General features: G+C 41.6%; 1 pseudogene; it reads left to right on the plus strand.

Annotated features, from left to right (window-relative positions):
• Positions 1-2,184: 2,184 nt before the first annotated feature.
• On the plus strand, positions 2,185-2,304 carry LOC119873827 (annotated as a pseudogene).
• The last annotated feature ends 4,791 nt before the right edge of the window (positions 2,305-7,095 follow it).

A 7,095-nucleotide genomic window follows, 5' to 3' on the forward strand; every position in this document is an offset into this window, starting at 1 on the left:
CAGATGAGGGGCTAAATCAGGATTCAGCAAGCTTTTCCTGTAAAACGCCAGATAATAAATATTTTAGGATTTGCAGGGCTTTGTTGAAGCTACTCAGAGCTGACAGCACTCTACCAAAGTAGGTATAGACAATATGTAAGTAGAGTATGGCCATATCCCAAGGAAAGTTTACTCATGGTGGCTGAGATGTGAATTTCATATAATTATTACATATTGCAAAATATGATTCTTCTTTGGATTTTTATCTCAATTGTGTAAAAATGAAAAAAAATCTTAGCTCTTGAGTGTACAAGAGCAAGTGTAAGCTGGAATTTGGCCCAAGACCCTTAGTTTGCCAATTCCCAAGTGAATGTTAGTTAGGAAATTGTACAGGTTTTTCACCTGGACTCTGTTGAGATGCCTATTTGGGTTGCATCGTGCGATTATTGATGGTCCTCCACAGTGTATGTGATGGCGTCTACAGGATCAGGCTCGCTGCGCCAAGTAAATACAGCGAGAGTGAAAGAAATAAACCTCACACATGGAACCGAGAGAAAGAGAAACAGAGAAGTGCAAACAAGCCCTAAGCCAGATGGCAGGTACTCTGATCTCTGATCCTGCCCTTGGCAGAGAGTCACCAGGAGACCAGAGGAAAGATAAAGCCAAAGGCTTAGGCGCGGTAAAGGCAAGGCCAGGCTCACACCTATGAATGAAGCGCAGTGTTCTCTCAACTTAAAGAGGTCATCTAGCACATCAATACTCACTGGCTCCCAAACTGGTTTAACTAGTCTTGGAGGCCTCCTGCTTTTGTGGATAGTAAAACTCTAGCAGGGACCACAGTCTTATCTTTAACTTCCTTTGAAAATTGTAAATACTCCCCCCCCCCAAAAAAAAAAAAAACTCAATAAGTCACCAATGTTGGTGTTGATCGGGTTATTTTACTCAGGGCTTGGAGCAAACAGCAACAGCAGGTAGGAACTAGGGATGACCAGGCATTCGAGAAGGAGACAGAAGGTCACCAAGCAAAAGCACTCAAACTTTGCCAGTTTCACAGTTTAGGCTAAGTGAGTCCTCGTCATTCATTCCCTGGCATTTATTGGGCTCCTGTTCAATTCAAAGTGCTTGGCAACCAGAACCTTAAGCTTCATGATGCTCGCAAACACAGGAATACGATGGAGGCATTCTTCCTGTGTTGATAATAGCTAACCTTACGCCAAAAGGTCAGTTGAGCTCTAGTAAGAAAGCCAAAGTTTGCTGATGATTCCAGATATCTTCATTTCCATTCAGAATAACCCATGGTGAAATCTGCAGTATAATGATACACTGAGCTCCCTGCCTAGCAGATTGTATTTTTCCCCGCACATTTGAAACCAGAATACATTGGTTCTTCAATACTAACATAATGGTTTTAATGGTTAATCAACCATGTGCAAGAAAAATACATAAAAAGAATAATCCCTATTTGAGTTTGGCGAAAATTTCTACCATTTGCTTCACTAATATTTTGTGGTGAGAACTAAACTCCAGAAATTCTCTGTGGAACCTTCAGCTCGTTAGAACACACATCAGTTACCATATTGTCGCTAACAGTGTCGGAAAGACAGATCAATTGGAAATGCCTAGAAAATAGGGGATAACACCTGGGTTAAAACAAACATTAGAGTCAGATGGGCCCAGATTTGAGTTGCAGCTCAGCTGCCTAACAGCAGTGTCACCTCAGGCAAGTGATGTCCTCTTCCCAAGCCTCAGTGTCCTTACCTGTAAAACATGGATAAGAATTCTACGCGTAGGTTTGTGGTAAGCATCCCAGACTTGTGTCTGTGAGAGGGCTCAGGACAGCATCCAGCAGGAGCAGGCTTCCAATCAATGCCAGCCTCTCTGTCAGATTATGCTGATCTCTACTTGAAAGCAAAGTCAGAATCAGGCTCATCATAATTGGCTTTCTGGTAAACTGAGGTCATACAACAATCCCCTTTCCTCAATCACTGAGAGACTTGGATTCCCTTTCCTGCTTCAGTAAGCAAGCCTGGAGCAACGTATTTAGGGATTTTTTTCTTTCTTGTTGTTAACTGAGGACCCAGCAGTAATTATGTCTAGAATTAAATCCTGTCATCTACTAGGCATTTGACCTTGTGAGTTCTTTCTTTCTTTTTTTTTTTTTCTAACTTTTTTGTGCCTCATTCCTCTGTCTTTAAAACCAGAACAGGGCTCACTTCGGCAGCATATATACCAAAATTGGATCAATACAGAGAAGATTGGTGTGGCCCCTGTGCAAAGTTGACACACAAATTCATAAAATCCGAATACTAACAGTATCTAATTGTTTAGCTCTTAGGGTTATTGTATGGAAATACATATGTGTGGACATACATGCACACGTGTGTGTGTACACACAGAGCTCAGTAACAGATAATCCTATGTGAGTTTGTAAGTATTTGCCATTAGGATTAACATTAATGTTCTGGACATTAAAAAAAAATAGTGAAGCTAAAAGATTGAGAAGCTGTAGGGGAGTCTGTCATTTCACTGAAGAAATTGTAATTGAAGTATTATCATGTTCCAAGCACTGTTCTATTTCTGGTTACTCTCCTTCTGGGTGAGGAAGACACATATAAGCTGTACTTGCAGAATTATCTGTTTGGTTTTTAAAATTTAAATAAATCTCTATTGTAAAGAAAGATTTGCTGTTTGTGTCTTCCTCCTAAAATCTAAAGGTAGAAGAAAAACAACTTAGTCGGCTGGAATTTTTTTTTTTTCAGTTGTAGTTCCCTCCGAGGTGTGTATGTCTTTGGTTAGTTCTGTGGGAGACTGCCCACCTCTCACCCCTCCCCTTAGATTCTGAGTGGAGGCTGCACCGTCCCTACTATGTCATATGTGATGAAGGCCCTCAAAGGAATCCCTACACTTGGAAGCTACGCTCAGATGTACTTCATGTGAAGGATCTGCCGTCCTATTTAAGGCTAGAGGTAGCTATGAGCCAAGAAGAAACTTAGTTTTTAACCCAAAGCCTAACTTACTATGACTGACTTACCATGCTGGGAGCACCCACTCCAGCTTATACTAACATCAGGAGAGTTAAGTCCTTAAAGAAGTTGTCACTTTGGTTAGTGGTTTTTGGTTTTGTCTTGTTTTGTTTTAAGGATGGGGAGAAGTAGAGATGAGGGAACTTATGATATGTTTAACTGAAATTAGAGATGAGGGGACTTATGATATGTTTAACTGAAATTAGTATTTGAGACTTAAAACATCTCTTTTTGCTAGAGATGATGAACAAAAAGTAAAATATGAAAATGGGTCCTGATTTCCCAATAACAGAACTTTCTGGACTTGCGCTTCTTTGGATGTAGGTTCTGGGGACTGTACGAGCCACCCTCTAAGGTTCTGCTGATAAAGGACCCCTTCATCTTCATCTGTCCTGTGGTAGCAGCAGGAGCATGGGTCCCACCTGCCTACATGACAGCTGCTCACTCTCTGGTGACCTGCAATGTCACTTCCCAGAGCGCGGCCCCTTCCAGGACCCTGCCCAACACCATTTCTTCTCCTAGGCTGGAGGAGATTTCCAAGTTTGGGTTTAAACACATCAAAATATAAAAGACTTAGTTACACCCTTCCATCAGGAAAATGATTTTTATTTTCTTACACTCACATAATGAATTAATCCAATTCAGTGTTTTCCACAGAATAAGGAAGATTTGTCTGATTTTCTTTGCTGCAAATAACAAACTCCCTGAGAGAGAGAAAGTGTGGTGGGGGGGAGTCATTTCTGGAGATCGCTGGTGAGGCACTTGCCCACAACAGCTAACGGGGGGCTTCAGTTGACCTGGAAGAGTGGAATTTGGGGGAAATTCTAACCATATACTAGCTACCGTGATCTCAGAATACATTTTAGCATACTTGTTTTCAAAAACAGAAAAAGCCTGCTTTTTCCTTTATCATTCCTCCTTGAAAAGGTTGCATTAAATCAAAAGGGTACCTTAACATCCATGACATCCTAACATTGAAAAAAATGGCTACAGAATCTTCTTTACAGTCACAACAGAAACCAGATTGTGACTGTCCATTGATGTGCAAGGGGCTCCATGCAGAAAGGAAGGGAGAGGTAATACGTATATTTTAAACAAGTGTATAGATTGAGTTTTGTTTTGTTTTTTAAGATTTTATGTATTTATTTATGAGAGACACACAAAGAGAGATGGAGGGAGAAGCAGGCTCCCTGTGGGGAGCCCATGTGGGACTGATCCTGGGACTCCAGGATCACAGCCCCAACTGAAGGCAGACGCTCTACCACTGAGCCACCCAGGCGTCTCCAAATTGGTTTTATTATAGTAACTAGTCAATCCCAGTAGAGGAAGGACTACAAAAAACAACAGGAGTCAATGAACAAGGTCAGCAATTTAGAGGCTGTTTCTCTGGGACAGAAAAATCAGAGCAAATCCAATAAACATTTCAGTAACAAAACCTACACTACACGGTTGTCAACCTAATATAGGCCGTGGTAGGGGGAAAGGGGCGGGCAGGTGAAGAAAATCACATCAGTCCTACATCGTAGGGGAAGAAAGCCTTCCCCTTCTTCCCTTGTAGGTTCTTGGGCTGGCCTAATAATTAAATTGACATAATACAGATCAACAGGAGAAAAAGAAATTCAATATTGTATGCACTGGAGCCCCAAAGATGTGTGAGTCAAAAATGTGGCCAAAGCAGGCAGCTTTCATGACTTTCAAAGATACAATTATTCCTGAAGATTTGGATTTGACAACACAGAGGAGTTTGGGTGTGGGGTAGCAAACTAATCAAGAAGTGACAAAGTTTGTCTATACAGCCTTCTTGGCCTTGATTTCTCTATCTCTGGTGATAAGGATGGCTTCTACCCTGCTGGGATACGAAGGATATCTTCCCATGAGAGATTGAGTTCCTACTTCCAGGGGGACAAAGAAGAAACAGTGTCATTCCCACACCAGCTGTTTAAGTAACTTTAATTCAAAATAATCAATATGCCAAAGTGGCATGTTTGGGGGTGGCCTATTCTCCTCAGTATTCTCTCCACAAATAAGACAAGAGTAACAGTTGGCTCTTAATATTGCTGTGTATATATACAGGATGCGGTCAGACCAGGAAGGGAAGAGCCTCTGGCTGCATGGAAAGAGGGCAGTGAAGGCCGTGCCAAAGAGGTGCCTAAGCCCCCCATTGAAGCAATAGGAAGTCACTAGGTGGCTGAGAAGGAAAGGCTTTCCTGACAGGGGCCCATGAGAAAGTCTGCTCCATTTTTGGGAACCTAAATCAGAAGATGGGATCTAGCAAACGAGACAGGCCAGATCATTAAAGAATTTTGTGTTGGTTGTGTTTGGTCAGCAGTTTTTCTTCAGTCGGGAGAAACAAAATTTTGCCAGCTTATGCCAAAGAGAACAGGGTCAAGGGGGAGACAGTTAATTAAAGGGATGTGGGTAATATAATTTATTTATAATGCAATTTATTTATTTCCTTTTCAAGCAAAGGAAAACACTGAATAAGAATGTCTTCAAAAGAATCCAGGAGAGCTGAAGGAATCCACGTAATAGCTGCAGAAGGACAGTCTTCTTAGCGTGCCTCAATCTATGATACCCGTCAGCAACAGCTCGAAACAAACCACTTCCAACTACTTTCAATCCTTCCTTCTCTTTATTGAAAATTTCCAGGAGAAAATCGGCTCTGTTGGCCAGGAGAGCAGAGAACAGCAGTCCTACAAAGCCTGTGGGCACCAGGATCTGATTAGATCCCCAAACTAATATCAATTGTATGGCTTCCAGGAGAACTGAGGGTGGATATTCCACAGGCAGAAAGAGACCCGTGAGAGTCCTGCATGTTCTGTCAAGGGGTTTGGACTGTATCCTTCAGGCAGAGGGAAGCCAATGGAGGATGTCGGGATGGAGAAGATCCATGCTTATGTTCTCTTTGGGAATGCAAGACACTGTGGAGCAGTAACAAATAAGACCATAAAATGAATGTCATATGGTTTGGCATCTAGGCTACAAGTGATATATAGAATCCTCATGACACTTATTGGCAGACAATATCACAGGATGTTAGAAACAGAAGTAAATTTAGAAATGATTTAGTCAATCCAATTTCATTTTATAGGTTAACTATAAAGAGGCTCAGCATCTGTGGCTTCTCTTGGGTCATGAGTCCACTTATCAGCATTCAGAACTTGGGACTAAGTTTCTTTAATCATCAACACCACCCTGTCAAGCTATTATAAAAAAAAAAAAAAAGCCCATTTTAAAGTATCTTTCCTTGCGGCACCTGGGTGGCTCAGTTGGTTAAGCGTCTGCCTTCAGCTCAGGTCATGATCCCGAGGTCCTGGGATGGAGCCCTGCATCAGGCTTCCTGGGCAGTGGGCAATCTGCTTCTCTGTCTCCCTCTGCCTGCCCCTCTGCCTACTTGTGCTCTCTCTCTCTCTTTGTCAAATAAATAAATAAAATCATTAAAATAAATCAATAAAATACCTTTCTTCATGCAAGTATTGGGCTCTAACACGGATTCTGTGGTGCCTTTGATTATGTCTGTACATAATTATAGGGCATTTTTCTCATCGTCATTTAGAATGCTTAAGAAATAATGGTGTCTCCCACTATCTCTCACTGCTTCATTAATTCAGTAAGAAACCAGTAAGTCTCAGGCACTGTACTAACTGTGGGCGCAGAATAGTAATGATATTGCTGATAATGATAGGAATATGACGGCCATCGTTCACATGGCACTTACTAGGTGCCAGACAATATTCTGCGTGCTTTTCACATAATAATTGACTTAATACTCACAAAAACTGGTAGGCTGGAGTGGGGAGTGATTGTTTATGGGCGCAGTGTTTCTTTAGGGGGCAATGAGATGCTCGAAAATTAAATCGTGGGAATGGTTTCGCCAACTGTAAACACACTAGGAAATACTGACTTGTATACATTAAATGGGTGAATTTTATGATGTGAATTAGATTTCAATAAAGCTGCCTTAAAAAAAAGAGAAGTAAAAGCCAAGAGGTAGATCATACAGAGAAGTCATTTGAGGCACAGAGAGGTTAACATCATTTGTCCAAGGTCACAAACCTATTAAATGGCAGAGCCGGGATTCAAACACAGGCAG

Source organism: Canis lupus, chromosome 10 (genome assembly GCF_011100685.1).
Source record: "Canis lupus familiaris isolate Mischka breed German Shepherd chromosome 10, alternate assembly UU_Cfam_GSD_1.0, whole genome shotgun sequence".
In the NCBI taxonomy this organism is placed as follows: Eukaryota; Metazoa; Chordata; class Mammalia; order Carnivora; family Canidae; genus Canis; species Canis lupus.